The sequence below is a fragment of the Neolamprologus multifasciatus genome, chromosome 4, assembly GCF_963576455.1.
Source record: "Neolamprologus multifasciatus chromosome 4, fNeoMul1.2, whole genome shotgun sequence".
Lineage (NCBI taxonomy): Eukaryota > Metazoa > Chordata > Actinopteri > Cichliformes > Cichlidae > Neolamprologus > Neolamprologus multifasciatus.
The window spans coordinates 28553624-28573039 of NC_140442.1; the positions used below are offsets into that span (position 1 = coordinate 28553624).

Below are 19416 nucleotides of genomic sequence, written 5' to 3' on the forward strand. Positions count from 1 at the left end.
TCAGTTTTTATCAATTTGTTATTAGAACTCGATTTAAATAAGTTACCAGTACTTTTTATGCAAAAACGCTGATAAACTCAATTTATTTGAGTTGTCTTAACTTAGAAAAACTAAGTAAGATGGAAGTTTTGCTTCTCAGTGCAGAAGGATGAAAGATGTGTTTTGAAAATGCCCCGTCACTACCATCCTCCTCCCTCTTGGATCAGTCCGCATGTTCATGGTGCCAGCATTTGTTATGGAATATGTTGAGCAAACCTGGAAAAGCGTCAGCTCAAGATATTATTGTCATTGCTGTGAATCTTTACCTGATACACTGACTTGGTAAGTAAATGTTTACTCTTATTCAAACTGATTTTGTGGCTTTTGTGTGTGTGTGTGTGTGGGGGGGGGGGGGGTTGAAAACAATAAGCCAGGAGTTAGCTGTGCTCCCGGACTCTATCGAGCCTTGACCTCCCGGTTGGCTTGATAGAGTGGAAGCACCTTTGCAAATATGTGATATTTTGATAAATTAAGTAGATATTTGAGCATTACACAGCTACATTCTCGGCTGAAAATATTTTCAAAGGTTATTTGGTGACCCAGAAAGGGTAGTCTGGGGAAAAGGAGGATCGCATTTGTCGGCCACGGTTGTCGGAGCCTGTGCTACTTGTAAGCGCGGCAATGGCGGAGGAGCCCAGCTAAAAAACTTATTACTTTTTCTGGGTCACAAAATAAACTTTTAAGATATTTTCAGGCGAGAATGTAGCTGTGTAAAGTTCAAATATCTGCTCGATTTATCAAGACATCACATATTTGCAAAAATGCTCAGATGTTTTCGGAGACGTCCATTTTTTTCATGCTTTGTTGCAGCTTTTGAACATCTGTGGCATCTATTAATGTCAAATCTAGACTTTATTTTACAACATAAGCAAACTCTATGTCACAATGATTGCACAGCCATTAAGGATCAAATCAGTTTCTGAAAAATGTTCTGTTTTTTTCCCTCTGCTTGCCTCTTACTGTCTTTGAGGCTTGGGACCAGCACTCCCGTTGTTGGACAGAAAGACATCAGTAAGTATTTTGGTTTTCCAATATATTAGCAACTGTCAGTGACATTTATATTAATCAGACTGAACTTTAATCATACTTTAGATCAGCCTGTTTTACTTATTGTTTTATTTGTGCTTTGGTTTGGGGAAGCTGTTTCTGTACTGATCTTTTCCTGTCTTCTGTTATTAGACTTGAGATATGGCTGCACGATGCTGTTGCTGTTGACTCCAGTTAATCCTACAAGACATGCTGTGTAAGTAAACAAACAACAGTTTGTCCGCATTTCTTGAAAGATCACATCCCCCAAACTTAGTTTAGAGGGTCTACACTGTATATAGTGAAGTCTGCAAGTTTTCTAACAGCAAAATTTGTTTTGTGCCCAAATCATTTTGCACATCATTAGAATGAAAGTTATTGGCCATGTTTGCATAGCCCTTTTTAAAATGATGCTTTCATGACATTATTGTATGTTGGGTGGTGGTCACGGCTATCCAGACTGACAATTGGGACATTGAATGTCACCTCTCTGGTGGGGAGGGGGCCTGAGATTGTCTAAATTGGAGTCTGTTTTATACCAAATGCAGAAAAAAGTGTTTGAAGAAAGCAATTAAGTTCATGTTCCCAAAAATATGATTGTTTGCTTGCAGGACAACAGGAGAGATGAGTCCTCCGTCACAGATGGTGTGGTCAGTGAAGATGGTTGCCTGCAGGTTCAAGCTCATTGCATCTCCAACCCACATCCACTGCCACTGTACTTAAGGGAAGTTAAAGACTTTCTTCTGCACTTACATTTGGATCACCTCGATCCATGACAGTCATTCAGGCAGTAATGCCTGGACTGGAAACAAGCATCCTTAAAATAATACAACATTCCAGCTCATGTGTTGTAATGAAAAACAAATGTGTTGTTTAAATTAGAGACTGCACTTGTGACAGAACAACAAATATTTTATTTTGATTATATAAGTAATGTAAGTACAAAACAAACTTAAGGTAGGCCTAAACTTATTTTCAGAATAATTACATCTGAGACTTTGTTTCATTGTAAGATTATAACAGTGATGGCAATATAATTGTTTGTTGTTCAGCAGAACAGTGTCCAGTATGTTGGCTGTTATACTTTGTTGTGTTTGAAAATAAAAGTTGGGCTCATCTTAACATCATTACAAAAAGTGTTGTTAATTATTTTTAATCATATTCAGGTTACCACAAATTGTTTTTTCATTTAGTTGAACTTGAACTGTTTGTCAGTAGGTAAACAATTAGCATTGTACAGTCAGAAATATCAAGTTATTCTTAATACTGCAGACTTGCAATGAATAAGTTGTCCTAACAGTCATCTTAAGTAAGCTTTACTTAGTTGTTTTGAGGCAACGAGTTTCCTTAATTTTTTTGAGTTCTGGGAACTAACAAGGCTGTACAGTGTACTCAAAATGAGTAACGGTGTGTTCACACCGAACGCGATACAGGCAGCCAGAGCGTCAGGTTTACATGTAAAGTCAATGGAAAGGCGCGATGACCCACGATTGCGGCTCCCGCGAAAATTTGGAAGCAGATTTGCATCGCCAAAACGCCAAAACGCGTGAAACGCGCGTCAGTGTAGCGTGTCAGTGTAGCGCGTCTGGTGCGTTTGACTCGCAAAAGAAACCACGCGCGTGAGTTTTTGTGTTGCTTCTTGTGCATACACGCGTTTCGCATCTACCGCTCGAGTTGGAAAAATCTGAACTCCAGCGTCAAATCGCACCGCGACAACCAATCAAGAGCCTGGTGACATGGCTCTGACCTAGGTCAAAGGGGCAGATCCAGCCAAAGTCCTTCATTCTTCAATGGAGGGAAGGCTAATCAACGCTGTAGCAAACCATCCGGAGCTGTTCGACACCAGCTGCTTTCTGTACCGAGACAGTAATATAAAGGACGAGCTTGGAGGAAGATATGTGAAGAGATCGGGCAACCTGGTAAGTTCATTCATTTCTCTTTTTACATTTTTGACTGACCCGGGGAAGCCGCACAAAAGCTAGCAAGCCACCGCTATTTTCCCACTGACGTACAAATATCGGTCTGCTTTTATACATGTTGTCATACAGGAATATATTTTGTTTATTAATAAACAGCACAAAGTGGTCCCGCTGTTCATCCGTCACTGCTTCGCTTTTTCGCAGATTTTTTATTGCACCGTACAGCATTGCATTCTGCAGCCTGATTGACAAATCTCCTCCGTGTCGTGTCTCCTGCGCTTGCCAAATTTATCATGTTTGGTTTTGATAACCATCACGTCCAATAGAAAAAAACAGCACAAAAACAACCATAACTATGACCTTCATTCGGAAATAGACACCTGCACCATGAGGGACAAAGGCACACGAAAGTGGCAGGCAGATGAAGACAAAACGCGGCATAATAATACTTTTACGTTTTGCAATCTACAAAGGTTTGCACTTTGAGAATCAACTTGTGAGAACTGTGACTGATGTTCATGTTTGTTGGGGAAAAAGTGTATAAAGTGCGTGGCGAGGGGCTAGTAATTCTGAGAACCCCTGCTGCAATAAATGAGGGATCACTGTATACACTTTCTCTATGGTTTATTCAACCTGTTAACATTTAATATGATAATAAAATAATTTTTAAAAAGCTCTATTTTCTGTTGTCTATAATGTAGAGGGTAACTTTGCCTCCACAACTAAACAGGAAAATCAGTAGAGTGAAGGGTTAAAGCAGGATTCGCCAGTGCGAATGGTGGCGAAACCCTAAGATCAGTTGTAGTGGCTCAGCATGAGGAAAAGAATCATAACTCATAATAATTGAATAATAATTAACGTGAGGTCCAGTAGATTTTCTTAATGTGGATGCGGCTCTTTGTGGATTTGCACAACTGCATTCAACAAGATATGAGCAGATCTTTCACATCTACCTTACAATATAAAGCGCCTTGTTGTTGTGATTTGGTGCTGTATAAATACATTGAAAATGAAAATTGAAATTGAACACAATCTCTTTCATAAACTAACCGTATACTGTATATTGTTTTTATACTAGGCTGTATACAATTGGGGCAAAGGTAGAATTTAGTGAATTGATCTATGCAGCATCAGCTTTAATGCAGATTAATTTCCTTTACTTCATGTAACCTAATAATAACCATGAGCACCACAGCCACTGTGCACAAGCCCAAGACAGTACAACATGCTGACCTGTTTATCCTGGGCAAAACTACCCAATATTTTTATGCAACATTGAAATAACACAAAGTTAGTAGAGCTTAATTTGTTTTGCAGGATGTTTCACAGTAAAACATTTTTTTAATCAAAACACATGATGTACAAATCCCATATGTAATTCGACTTATGATATTAAATGTAAGCTTAATTTTGCAGTTAATTTAGTGTCACAGTCCTTACCTTTTGTGTCTCTGTTGATCTTGAGCTGATAGAAATGTTGCATATGGAATTACCTGCCAATTAAAAAACATTACTCCCAAAATGCTTGCTCCTCTTCTTCAGGACTAGCTGCTGAAGTACCGTGACTTAACTTGTGTAACTCATTCCAGCCCATATTAACCCCCAAGTATAAACACTATAAAAGACACTGTTGAATATAATGTGTGTTTTGAAAATATAAGGATGAAAAGTAAAAAGTTGCCAGAAAATTAAATACTCAAGCAGAATTCCACTGTAGATTATTTTGAGAGCAGTGCTTAAAAGTGGACTTTTTATGTTTTTATAGCTCCACCTACAATAATCCCTGTTCCCTGCTGGAAAATCTCACCTTGCAAAGTCTGTACATTTTGTTACAGCACTCTAATCCAACAGCATTTCGATTACAAATGGCAGTGGAACTTTTCAATTAGTTTTTCCTACAGAATATAACCCAGAAATACCAGCTTCACTTCAGCTTGTTTAATAGTTTCAATGCATCTTCAGAATCCTTAATCGACCCTAAATTGTGTTTACTCTGTCTCACTTTTACCCAGTGACACTGCAGAAGCCCAGCATCTGCCTGACATCTCCTAACACCGGGCTGGTCCGGGCTAAAAGACTAGCCAATTTAGCTTCCACTTGGCTGACTTGGGGTTAGAAAAGCCTGGGACTTCCAGTGTTAACACTTAATTATGTTACTTCAAATTTGTTTTTCAGACACTTCATAAAATCACAATCTAGAAACAAATAATTTTTGGGGATATTATGAGTAAGTTGTAAATTGTCCATTGATGAGCAGTGTTTACCTTTGAAAATAATCTCTCATTGGCTTCTCCTATTCTTCTTACATCTTTCTCCATCACCGAGTGTCACACTTTAACTTATATTTTCTCGCTCTGTGAAATGTGACTTTATAGTACCATATTATCCCAACAGAGTACTTATTGTTATTAAAGAACAACCACTGTGATTACACAAATGGTGATATATATAAATAAAATAGAACTTAACTGAGGTCCAAAATGATGTCTAGTCTAGAAAACATGGACATTACCAGATGCTGTTTTCTCCACCATGAGTAGCTGCTTGTGTGTGACGCTTCCTGAGTTAAGTTTTTTTTTTAAATTTATAACTGAAAAGCTTGCTTTATTATGTTAAGATCAGATGGGTGGTTTGGCCATTGAAAAATGGCTAAAGTTCCTTTAACCCTCAAGGCACCCAATGTTTATTCAACTAAGCTCGGACATCAGGGACAGTATTGTTTCTTTTATTGTTGCAATTATCATTTTTAATTAAAATGACAATACAATCTACAGGCCCCATCTTATCTTAATGACCTTGTAGTACCAAATCACCCTATTAGAGCACTTCACTCGCACACCTCTGTCTCTCTTCCACAGCATGTCTTTTATCCTGTCTTTCTTCTCTCACCCCAACCGGTCGCAGCAGATGGCCCCGCCCCTCCCTGAGCCTGGTTTTGCTGGAGGTTTCTTCCTGTTAAAAGGGAGTTTTTTCTTCCCACTGTCGCCAAAGTGCTTGCTCATAGGGGTCATATGATTGTTGGGCTTTTCTCTGTATCTACTGTACAATATAAAGGTGAGTTTTGTTGTGATTTGGCGCTATACAAATAAAATTGAATTGAATTACAATACAATTGTTTCAGACAGTTGTTTCAGGTCTCTCTCATAAAAAAGACATTGAGTCTCAATGGGACTATCTGTGTAAACAAACAAATGGGCAAAACCTTAAATGGCAGTCAGTGATTCTATGTCACTGGCAAATAAATAACAAAATTCTCCAGAAATTGTATTTTCCATAAAATGGTTTCTTAACTGTAGCGTCCATGGTTTTTGGATTGAAGGAACAATTCAACAAATGCTAAATTGGGGCATATTAACCCCGATTCTGTTGTCCCCGTGATAGAACAGAGAAAACTGACTCATAGTGTGTTAAAACATTTATATTTCTTTTTATTCAATCATGTTCCGGAAGAGAGAGACCCCTGCACAGCTCAAACGGCAGTTGCAAGAGCTCTAACATTTTTAGCTCAACATGTGTCTTATATGGTGTTATTTCTGTACTTCAGACGTCACACAGTCTCAAACATTGCTTATATGGCAAAGTTCCTCTTTTCTGTGTCTTTATCTATTAATATTCCTGTTTTTCAGTCTGGCTGAGCACTTTGTGAGTCAAAAGTGGCCTTGCTCTACAAGCCTTCATTATTAAAGTACATAAAACAATATAATAGGAAAATAAGGATACTAAGGATATTGATTTCATGACAGGCAGTGTAAGAGCTGGACAGCTTTGAGGATTCAATTCGTAGCTGTTAGAAGCAAAAATTTTGTGTTGTTTTTGAGTTTATTTCGTTTTGGTTTTATACAGCTGAGAATTCTCTGACAATACAGAAAATACAGAAAGTTGAACTTAATTGAAATGAATTAAACTAACAAACAGAAACATACTGAACATTAGAGTCTGTGCTACACCACTGTCACTCATCATATCATGTGACATGATAATTAATAGTCATAATTTCATCAAATTACTACTGTTTTTCCACATTTTTCTTTCACCTTGTCGAGTTACTGCTCAGGTTTGGATCTTCCTGATGCAGTGAGGCAGAAGAAGAGAGTGAGAGACATTCATATATTATAATAAGTAATGAATTTCAGGTATCTTTTCCACTTGGTTAACTTGCACAGACAAGGTTTTTCTATTAACTTGACTTGAACTGAGAAATCAACAAATACGTTTCATCACATTCTGCTGTGTTTGGCAGGTTTCTCTGTCCCGTGGAATTTTTCACCATAGAAAGAAGTTTTCTTCCCATGTAGAGTGCACCTAGGACGCTAATGCTCTTCTCAGTTTTTACAGAGTCAAACTCAAAGTAATGTTGGTACGTCCAAGCATTGGTCATGTTCTGTCCTGCTCTCCATGTTATCTGTTGTTAATCTACACACATCTGTTGCCAGTGTTGGGAAGGTTAATTTTAAAATGTATTCCACTACAGATTACAGAATACATGCCCCAAAATGTATTTTGTGAATGTACTATTGCTGTGTGATTTATTACTATTACTGAAGGTCCGCGGCTCCGAACCGTAGTAAAGGGACCTCTGGCTAATACGTTGGGTTCATGTCGGGCTCGTAGCCGAAAACTAGCTTTACTTTGTTGTCTGGGTCAACTTTGCTAGCGAGAGACAGAGAGAGGCGTTGAAAGGCTGCTCCAACAGAACTTATTGTTTTTGGAGGAAAACAGGAACACAGTGTACAATTGAGTCTTAATAGCTTACTTATGTTGCGGGTTCAGATATTGAGGGTGAGCACAAAAACACAAGAACAATAATGGTCCAGAAGAGCTTCGGTCAAACAATGATTTTAATGAACACACGCGTGGGGGGATGAACACTGCCCACCGACATCATCAATCTCCGTCCAATAATACACAAACGGTTATTTTATACCATCAGGGTTTGGTTTATCACGCCCCCTCATGCGTCAGAACACATACAAAGCACATACAATAATATTGACGACTTTCGACATATATGGAAAGAGCCTTCTCTCCGTCTCGAGGCCAGGTGCCGACTCTCATTTATCTCCTGGAGCAGACTGTCCCTTTCACAGGCATACTTTTGCAGTCACAAGCTTTTGCAAACTGTTATTCGAACTCCTAGCCTAAACATGAGTCTAACTACTGTTTGTGTGTGTGTGTATGTCTCGACCTCCAACGCACTTAGCCTCACCCCGCCCGTTGGCGCTTCTGGCCTTTTACCAGACAGAAGCTCTCTGTGATATGTGTAATAATCTTAACTAAGAACATGTGTAATCTATTGAACAAATGCTTTGATGAAATGATAATTAATGTAATGGCAATGAGGATGGTTATAAATAGTAGCAGTAAAATATTTCCCTGATCTCCACACTTCTCCTTTTGACCTCTTGACCACAAGAGGTCACCATATGTTGCGCTGTGTTCAGTTCAGTTCAATTTCAATTTTATTTATATAAAGTCTACTCTCCACTGCTGTGTAATCAATTATTGTAAATGTAAATGTTATCAGGAAATGATCAAACAGGAGAGGGTTTTCAGGAAACACTGTTAAATGTTCAGTTTCTATGCCACATGTTAAAACAAGATCTAGAGTGTGGTTAAAGTGGTGGGTGGGTTCTTTTACATTTTGAGAGAAGCCAATTGAGTCTAATAACAGATTAAATGCCATGTTGAGGCTGTCATTTTTAGCATCTACATGAATGTTAAAATCACCCACGATAATTATTTCATCTGAGCTCAGAACTAAATTAGATATAAAGTCTAGATATAAAGTGTCACTCCTCGGCCCAATCAGCTGCTTCCATGTCCATCAATGGCATCATGGGCCCGTGTCACCGTTGCCAGGTCCACTGCCCTCGCTCTGACCCTCTCTACCCGTCCTCTGGCCGAGGGAATGAGACAACAACCTCTGAGACATGAGACAAAGACAAACACCTTTCCCTACTATGCCTCCCACACTTATCTCCTCAATTGGTCTCCTAATTCTTCAGACTTGGTTCAAGCTATCATGTTTGGGACTCTCTAATCAAAAGCGAGCCTGACTTATGGCCTTGGCTCCCTATTTCGTCTACCTTCAACAACGGTGGGAGTGAAGCTCCCGTGGAATGTGCTCTCTGTCTTCTCTACCATCAGATAAAGCAAGGTCCTGACTCTCTGAAAACAGTATTCTCAGCAACTCAGCAGTATAATGCATCATAAACAATATCATTCATTCACAATAAATCAGCAGTCTAATGTAATGCAGATCAGTTTAACAAATGTAATAGTTATCACCTTCTTCTAATTCAGGAGAATAATGCAAACTAAAACTACATAATAGCTTCACAATCATTAATCAGGGGCATAATGTGGCATAAGATAATATAATAATCTCACAGTCCCCCTTTGATCTCTTTTAAAGAGATCACTTACACCCTAGAATCCAGGTTTGCGAGGTCCATTTCTTCTTCTTAGTCCTGAGGCCCTGTGTCCCCATTTAACGAGTGAACCACCTGGGATGACCTCTGTGTTTGCGCAGTTCAGATGCAAGAAAAACTATGATTACAACAACAATAGTAGGTACAGATGACACTTCCACTCTCCAGTTCTCACACAGCTTTATCTTGGTGCTCCAGTTTCCCCAACCTCATTTTGGTGCCACCTTGTACCTTTCAAACGTACTCAGACTAGAACCTCTGTCTAAGGAGCTTTTAACCTTTACTTTATTGCTGCAGCTATCAGTGTTTTCCAGTCGGGTGATTCTCTGCTCTTCTTTCTTCGACCTCAGGGGTTAGACAACCCTTCAGTCGTTGCACAGATCAGGGGATTATTCTGCCCCAATTTTCAAACAAAGATCTGTGTATTCTGGGGTCACAGCTGTGTCCCCCTTTTTACCAAGAGCCTCTCGAACCTCGTTGGTCTGGTGTTCCTGGTTTTTTCGCCAACCCCTTCATTGTTATTGCTGTGTTTATGGGATCCATCCTTTTGAGGTGACTAGCTGGAGCCCAAACTGCATGACCCTTGGCCCCAGTTGCTGTCTCGGCAGTCTCCACGTCTATCTCTTCTGCGAAGGATCCTCATATCTCCGTGACCTCATCTGGTGTCTGTTCCTTTCTCTGTAAGGCAGAAAACCAAAACACCTCTCTGCCTAGCCTTGATAATCTAATGTTATTATTCATTGTTCTACTAGTGATTCAAAATTGGTTTAGAATATTCAGAATGTTCAGGACGCTCTGACCCAGGGACTTATTCTCATCATAATCTATGTGTGTGTAAGCGTGTTTGCATTTAGCCCTCTGCACCCAAAGTCAATACCTGCAATATATCAGTCCGGACCATCACGCCGAACGAAGCTTATGACCTTCAAAAGACTGAGTGCCAACTCATTATGAGCACATTTGCAATGCGTATATGAAAATAAAAATAACCACTTATTTTAGTAAAAGGAAATCAAAAACAAATTAATCATTTTTACTTCTACCATTTGCCACCTTTTTACAAAAATCATGTATTTCTTTCAGCTTTCCGTCCTACGATTTCCTCTCCAGTGCGATACTCAGCTTCTCGTGAACACAGGCATTTTATCCTCTAAACGCTATTCAGTTTATTCCAATCATTAATGCTTAAACAGGAAAATCATGATTTATACTTCTCACTGGTTCTCTAAAAAAGTCTGGGAACGTTTGGGTGATTACAAGCTTAAGTTTTACCATACCTAAATTATTAAACATACAAATAAAGTCATAGAATATTCATAAAACCGTTGTTTGATGTTAAAACTCATCTTCTCCTTTTTGACACACTCCCATGTGTCAATTCACCTGGAGCTAGAAATTAAAAGAAAAGGTTAGTGACATCAAAATCCGTATTAATATGAACTTCACATTTGAAACACCATTTTTCTTTTTTTTTCCCACTGTTTTTCCCTCACTGACCACAGCAGGGGAATCCATGTCTTGATTCAGCCATGAATCCAGCTCACCTGATTCATCACTGAGCCCCACCGTCACTGGCATCTGATAGTATAGTACTGCATATTCTTCCCTTGATGTCACTATTTTCAATCTGTTAATTAGAGTGCTTAAACATGAAGTAGACTACGTCCACAACAAGTCAATACAGCTGTGAATGTGGCCAATTATCAATCTATTACCAATCAATAACAAAAATGATTATTTAATGCATGCTTTAGTCAACCACTCACCCAGAGGATCATCAATCCCAGAAAATTCCTTCTCCTCATTTAATAAGTCTGTCCTCCTTCCATGCCCTGGTAACTGGTCCCTCCAGAGCCATATCATTTTGAAATATACATACAACAAGCCAAACCTCACCTTGGTCACACCAACCCTTTTCCACCCTCAGGATGTCCAACGCCATCCCAGTCTGGACTGTCAAAGGTGACTTTTGACGCCGATTGTTCCAACAATTCTGTTTATTACATTTCCTGGTCAGAATAGCCAATCTCTGCACACTGGATTAAACATAATCAACATGGTCAGCTTTTTACTGAGTGTAGTTTCCCCATATTATAGATTCCAACGCTTCATCCTCATGTGGCTTGCTACATTATGTCTATCTAGAACTCCATTCTGTCTCTAAATTTTGGAGAATTTTTATGCTTGGTGTCAAATTTTACGAATTTGACACTAGGTGACATTTATGGTGTTATCACCCCCATCGGGGCTTACCTCGCCCACTTTTGGTGATATTCCTCCCTGGAATATTTGCAATTACCCCTTTGGTGGTGAAAAACTGTTGGTGTGGTCAAGTAGGTGCTGTAAAAACAAAAGCTCAGGACAGAACAGTTATCAGTCATGTGCTTCATGCAAAATTTGCATATATTTGATTTCATATTGATCCTCTGAGTGTAATGGTACATTTTAATTAGAATTTATCAAAACTAAACACAATAGGTTTTCTTTCTTTAATTTGCTCTTGTTCTCTTGCAGTACCACATCCTATTACATGCCCCTGTCGGTTATATTCTACTTTTCTAAATTATTGACTATTTCAATGGAGAACCTAAATCATGTGGACCAGTGTTTGTTATTACATATCTCCATTGTGAATGTGACAAGTCTATCATTTCCCTGTTATTCATAGGTATTGTTAAAGTTTTGGCTTTTTCCTCTATAAAAGTTAATTGACTTTTTACAGTGGCCTGCTATGGTTAATAATAACATGTTCTCTCCACTGTAACATTTGACACTTGCCAACAATATAATGTGATACCTTAATTAAAACCCAGTTAATACTTACAACTGGGCTCGTCAGGCACTCTTCTTGGCTGCAGTGGTTATTATTATTTTTACATGCTTCCAGCTCCCGTTTCTGCTTGATGACAGCTCGTACTTTTCCTTTTTCTCCCTCCTCGCGCTCAAAGACACATAACGGGTATGGCAGTCCATTCTCCCTGCAGCACGGACTACACTGCCCATGAGGCTACATTCTTTAGGCCTATGCCTGTAGCATTCTGTAGCTTAGCACAACAACAACAACAAAAAGGCACTCTCTCACCCAGGAAACACACGCAGAGAGCGCATCACCCTGTAACCATGGCAACCGCAACAATGCCGCCTGGAACAACAGAACGTAGCTGTCAAACAAAATTCAAACAGTCCTGACCCGCGACAATATGAAACAGGAAAATACCGCCGTGTAATCCATATATTTCAACAAAGTAACTGTATTCTAAATACCACCTTTTTAAATGGTAACTGTAACGGAATACAGTTACTCATATTTTGTATTTTAAATACGTAACGGCGGTACATGTATTCCGTTACTCCCCAACACTGTCTGTTGCTACCCCACGGACATCGCAGGATCGTACGTCATTGTCATGGACAATCTTGGTTTAGTGACGCAGTCACACAGCCAGCTGACGGATACTCACTACTTAGGGAGAAGGGGGGGACTGGTTCATTTGTTATGTCACAGATTGCAGGGCTTCCACGCAGAACGTCTGAATAACCCTATGAAATATGTAGTCTATGGATGTGCAAGTGCAGCTCTGAGTTCAACCGGATTTTGAACGTTGTCAATAGAAATAAAGTATCGAAGTCGATCTTATGTGCTGCACAATAATATTCAATATTTAGTATTTACTGTTATATTCACATTGATTATCACGATGATATTGTTTAGTATATTGCCTCTTTTTTGTTTTCTCTTTTGTCTTTCTCAACAGGTGATCCAGGTGATTGATATATGTATTTTTTGTCTGTTTGTTTTGTTTGTTTTTGTTTTTTGCCCTTTATCACCGTCCCTCTTCCCCGCTGTTTTTCTTTCCTTACCTCTCTTTCTTTCTCCCTTTTCTTTCCCCCAGTCATGTCTGTCCCGTGTGTAGCAAGTGAAAATAAAACAAAAAAAACAATAAAAACAAAGGTCAATCAAATGGACCAATACCGCAAGCCCAGGATGGTCCATTTGGTAAAGTAAATCCGTTGGGCATCTTTCTTGGCCTTTAGACAATAATTCTGATGGCAAAAGAACCAAACAGGACAGGCGGGGAAAAAAGTATCAACCTGGTAGAGAATAGGTGTTAAAATAATGTGTTTAAATTTACTAGTCACTAAGTTACTAGTTATCACAGGTGGACCATTCATCTTCAAAACAGGTTTAAGTTCAAGTAGATAGATTATTGTAAGTATCTTGATGCATTTTCAATCATCCAAGAAAGTAAATCTCCAAAAAGTTGATTCTGTTCATCTGGACGTAGCCTTTTGTGGGAGAAACGTTTCGTCACTCATCCAAGTGGCCATTCCCCAACTCTCTGTGAATGGTACTCATGGCCATTGATCAGTGGTCTTTGATAAGTGCGTTTTGGTCAGTGGGTGTTGATCAATGGTCATGAGAATTTGCATAATTAAAATTAAGGAACTGACCTCCCAGCCCATTGTTCCTTCAGTGGGCTGGTTTCAGTCATTATGCAAATGTACTGTTTATAAGATTGGAAACCTGCAGTCAGCTGAGACTGAAGAAGTCATTTGGATGAGTGACGAAACGTTTCTCCCACAAAACGCTACGTCCAGATGAACAGAATCAACTTTTTGGAGATTATTGTAAGTAGTTCTAAATAGCTTAGCATTGATACGTGTTTCTCTAAATTACTGTAGAATTAGCATTAAAGCCTCATAGTAAAGATAACAGGCGAGAGAGGCACTTAAATTCCATCTATATTGCACTGCCCTCTGCTGGGAGTGAGTAAAAGTGGTTTTACTGATGATTATATCTACTGCTAGATCCTGAGTTTGACAACAAAATAGGGAACATCTGTGAGGAAGAAGATGACTGAGGGAGGGTACAGTGACAACAATAACCTAGCATTATATTTTCAGCTCACAACAGAAAGTACAGATGTATTTCACTTTCACAGAAAGTCATTAATTTGTTGCTGTTGCATACTTAAAAAAAATATGTCCACATATAAAGGCGAGCTTTATTTTATAGCATAAAACAATAAAGTCAATATTGTTTAACAAAATAGTAACATTTTATTAAATAAAGTAAAGGGTGAACAAAATTCAAAGATTAATATCCCCATCTTTTAATTTAACTTTTTGTCCACTACAGAGGACATAATGAATACGCTGGGTCTCAGGAGGATATGAGGATGATTGTGCTGGATGTCCAAATTGGGTGAGACGAGTTTAGGTTTGATTGAGTTGTATGATCCAAGTTCAATTTGATGTGATTCCATTTCATTTATATTGTGGCAATTCACAAGACAGTCATCTTATATTGTAAGGTAAACCCCTTACAGTAATAGAGAGACAAGTTACTGGAAGTCCCCCAGCAGTCACAGCCTAACTAAGGGTCAACTCAGGGTCAACTGATCCAGCTCTAACTATAAAATGCATCAAAAAGGAAAGTTTGGAGTCTCATCAGAGGAAAGTCTCTGTCTTCTGAATATAAACTGTGAGCTGGTTCCACAGGAGAGGGTCCTGGTAGCTGAAACTCTGCCTCCCATTCTACTTTTAAAACTCAAAGAACATCCAGAGTGATTCTCAACTTCTGATAAAGGACAGAGTTTTAAAAAAAAACTGAGTCTTTGTTTGTGACTGGTGGAAATAACCTCTTTGGGCACAGGTAGATACAAGCATACAATGAACATTCAGCTTTAGTTTCAACTCTTACTTTAGAACACACATCTTCATCCCCTCTTTCACAATAATATGCTCATGCCAGCTACTAATGTGTTTCAAAGATTTGGACGAGGCAACAGAAATGTTCTTTGCTATCAACAACTGAAGAATGCAGTTAAGATAAAGTTCCTAAGCTTCACAGCCCTTTATAAGCATTTGCACATGTAAAAGAGTTTTCAATGATTTTTCCAAAAGTAAAAAATTCTCTCTAAATTGGCTGCAATCACACAAAGATGTACACTTAGGCCCCTCCTCAAATTCGAGATGGTCTTTCCCTTTGGGCTCCTTGACTCCCCACTCAAACCAGTGTAGCCAGATGGGCTACTCGCCTTTCTTTTTCTCTTTCGCTCGCTCTCTCCTGCGCTCGCTCTCTTCGCCGCGCAACTAGGTTAATTGGGTGTTGTGCCAAATTAGGTATCCCCGACAGAATTTGTTTCCCCTGCGTCGGGAGCACACGCTGGACTGTCCAAATCACGGACAAATAGTATCCCACGTTGTTGATTTTTAGTTTACAAACACTTCTTATAATGACTAACTACTCCTGACATTTTTGAGATGTTAGCTCTTTATACAACGAAGTTATAGTGGGATACAAATAATATCAGGCTGATCCTGCCACAATTTGTTCCCCCTGTGTAAATCACGGACAAACAGTATCCCACATTGCTGATTTTTCGTTCACAAACACTTCTTATTATGACGCATTACTCCTGAAACTTTGGAGGATTTAGCTCTTTATATAGTAAAATTATAGGAGAATAAAAATAGTTATCAGCCAAAACGTTAATGGTTTGTTAAAAATAATCCCATCTGATACCCGTGAGCAATAAATATATAATTTTCTGTTGTAACCCTCAAACTGAATGGTAATGTAACGATACTAATTTTTCACTTTTTCACAAAATGAAAACATCAGTACTTCTTGGTGCTCCCAGCACAGGGGAAACAAATTCTGTCGGGGATACCTACTTTGGCACAACACCGGATTGGTGGTCAGACGGGCAGACGTCACGGGTGGTTTCTTGACTACTGTGGGCCCACATAAAAAAGGTAAGGCACAAACCTCTTAAACTGAAATTGTGCTGTATTGGATTATAATTCTAAAATGTAGTCAAGAAGTTATCCATTGATCTTTGCTTCGAGTTTTTGTTTGGAACGAAAGTGAAACTGTAGTGTTGCATTCAAGGTCGGCTCGTAAGAAACAGTACTGAGCTAAAAGTAACTCAAGACGTTGTTTTAAGGAAATAAGAAAGAAAAGAGACCAATGTGTGATTAAAGAATAAGAGAATATAAGAGTTATTGGTCAGTTTATGGTTTAATAAGTGTCAAGTTCAGAAGTGCAGACTTCCTCCCTACTGGAGACGTCCAGTAGGTGGTCCGGCGTGGCCGTACTGGAGATTGACCATCTACCAAGACTTGGGACCTTGGTTTAAAATAGGTTATGATCAGAGGATCATTTTGAGATACACTTATTTGTGAGAAAAAGAGTAATACCGGACGCAGAGGTCCGGGGAGTTGACATATGATTTAACAGACTCAAGCCAGCCGTGAGCTTGAGGGAAACAGTAAAAACTTAGTTTGAAGCACGTCAAGGTTTACTGTGTTGAAGTAATTTTGATGATAATGCTGCAGGGGCTGTAGTAGTTTCATCGGTATCTAGAGAAAGGCATGCTCATTTCGGGATCGTGCCAAATTGAATACTCACGTACAGGGGATCTTCTATACATGAAATGTATATGTCGTGGTGAAACGGAAGAAACACCCTATGGTTTTACAGTGGCTGCAGAAATAAGACAGTCAGACTTATATAGCTTTTTGTTTCTGGAGTTTCCTTATATTTAGGTGCTTGGTAATGTACAGTGCGAGACCCGGCGAAGATCCGCGTGAGGCAGAGAGGGCATTTTCCTCCTTCTGCGAGCGTGTATTTAATGGGTTTGAAATTCAGTATCATTGGATAGGGTAAATTACGCGTTGCTGAATCAGAGAACGACTAGTAGCGTCTGAGGGGAGCTCCGCCGCTCCATATCCGGATCAGCCGTGATCCACAAGTTACAGTTGAAAACAGCAGTGTTGGGTAAGTTACTTTAAAATAGTAACTTAGTTACATTACTAGTTACTTCTATCAAAAGTAACTCAGTTACTTCAAGTTACTTGTTACTTTCAAAGTAACTAGTTACTAGGGAAAGTAACTTTGGTTTTACTCAGAATTCTCTTGTTAATGTGTTGCTTCCATAACTTTGCCAGTCTTCTAGCTTGCTTACTTTCCACAAGTGCACTGTGCCACCTACCAATAGAAAGGAAAAGATAATGCGCATATTTCCACGAGAGAAATCCCACGCCTGGACCGTCATTGACTGCTGCCATGATTCTAGCCTACGTCACAGCGTCATGTGCGCCTTTTACATCCAACACAAAAACTACAGTCGTGGTGCTTTGATTGTACTCAGAACTCGGAAATTCTGCCTTCTGAATAGGAAGATGTAGGTAACACCAGACTGCAGATGAGCTGCATACAGGGCTGGACTGGGACAGAAAATTGGCCCGGGCATTTTGACTAGAGACTGGCCCACCATTATAGGAAAAATCATAAAGCCTTTGAATGAAAACAAACGCTGTTGTGACAGTGATGTTCACTGTTTTGATGGTATATATGCATCAATCTATCAATCGTTTGTTGTAAGATTCAGATAATTATTTTTTTAAAAGCTAGACAATTTAAATGAGAATAAGAAAGAAAAGTATTTCTTTGTGCCCCCCTCTCCCTGTTAATGCCCTACCTGGCCCCCCTGGCAAAACTTTGCTAGATCCGCACCTGCACACTTACCAGCTATCAGCTACCTAAAAAAGGATCCTGGTGTTATCTGTCTCTCAGAAACAGTTCATAACTTCACTTCAACTCATTCATGTCACCTAAAAGGTGAACCTGTTTCTCCATCACCTGTTCAGCTCTGATGATTCAGTAAGGACATCTCCAGGTTTCATCTTCATGTTTCCCTCTCACCAGATAACCAAACCGATATCATGACCAGCAGCTTTTTTACAGCTGTGGCTCCAGCAAACATCAGCTGATAGTAGAAATTAATATTAAATAAATTCTAACAACAGCTGATCAAGCTTAAACGTGCTGCTGTTGTTTAGCGCGACATCGGCTGGTTTCCTCTTTCTGGCGCAAAGTGGGCGATAAACAAACAAGAGAGCCGATCAGCTGATCATTGATCAGTTTCATGATTGAAGTAGAAACAGGAGAGGGAGGGGAGAGAGAATGAGAGAAGAAGAGGCAGCTGTGCAGCAAAGACACAGAATAACTCCACCTTTGTGTCTTTTTCATTGTAGCTGAATTACGGGACAAACTGTTCCTTTTCACCTCAATAAGAAACGCGTAATATTTTCTCTGAATACCAGACAGGACGGTGGGTGCGGCCACTTCCCCTTTCTGAGACTCTGAGTAAAAAGAGTAATTTCGGACGAGGAAGTCCGACAGAAAACACCTGGTGCTGTCAGGATGTTTAAGTGACAGAATTTCAGAAAATCGAGTCAGAAATGGTTTTGTGGCTCTTGGTAAACTGATTTGGAAGGAAAATCAGTGTTTATTGTGCTGAAGTAACAGATCCGGCGTGGTCTGAGGAAAATAAATAAATCAGTGAATGGTTGATATACTTACATGAATTTGGTGGATCCGCTGAGGTCCAGAAGAACAACCAATGCGGACTGTGTTGGTTTGAATGTTGATAAATGATCCAGGAAGAATTGCCCTGGGTCTGTGTCTGTGTGTGTGTTGTTGAGTCACAACATGCACAGTTAAAATTGGGCGTTGTTCCTTCCAATTTTTTGTTTCAAAACACGAAGGCTGTTGGCTTCATTTTAAGGTTGGATTAAGAATTACTGTGTGAGGAACGGTTTCACTTTTGACTAGGGAAATAATATGCTTACTTTTGGGTCTATGAGAATTGAATTACAGTGGGAAGGGGATCTTCTGAATGCGCAGGTTGTTTGCTACTGTGAGACAGTGGAGAGACCTTACGAAGTTACCTTCTTTCACCAAGTAAGAGTGGAAGATCTCATAACATTCCGGTGGAAAGGACACCTTGAGCTGAGCAAGGTGTTTAACTGACTTGGGATTTCAGAGAATCGAGTCAGCTGTGATCTTGAGTTCTAATGGTAATTTGATTTTAAAGAAAAATCAATGTTTACCAATTTGAAGTAATTCTGAAGATATTACTAGATGTGCTGTGATACAAGTGAAGAATAAGTTGTGTACATGTGGACACACAATTGTGTTGATATGGATG

At 39.4% G+C, this 19416-nt stretch overlaps 1 long non-coding RNA gene across 2 annotated transcripts; it reads left to right on the forward strand.

Moving 5' to 3' along the window:
* Positions 1-392: 392 nt before the first annotated feature.
* On the forward strand, positions 393-7480 carry LOC146520747 (uncharacterized). 2 transcript variants are annotated; one of them, XR_014873906.1, is made up of 3 exons: positions 1027-1282; positions 1677-2984; positions 4997-7480. It is a non-coding gene; the product is annotated as an uncharacterized LOC146520747 (long non-coding RNA). The 2 variants fall into 2 exon arrangements; XR_014873905.1 differs by having other exon boundaries at positions 393-1282; positions 1677-5009.
* Positions 7481-19416: the final 11936 nt, after the last annotated feature.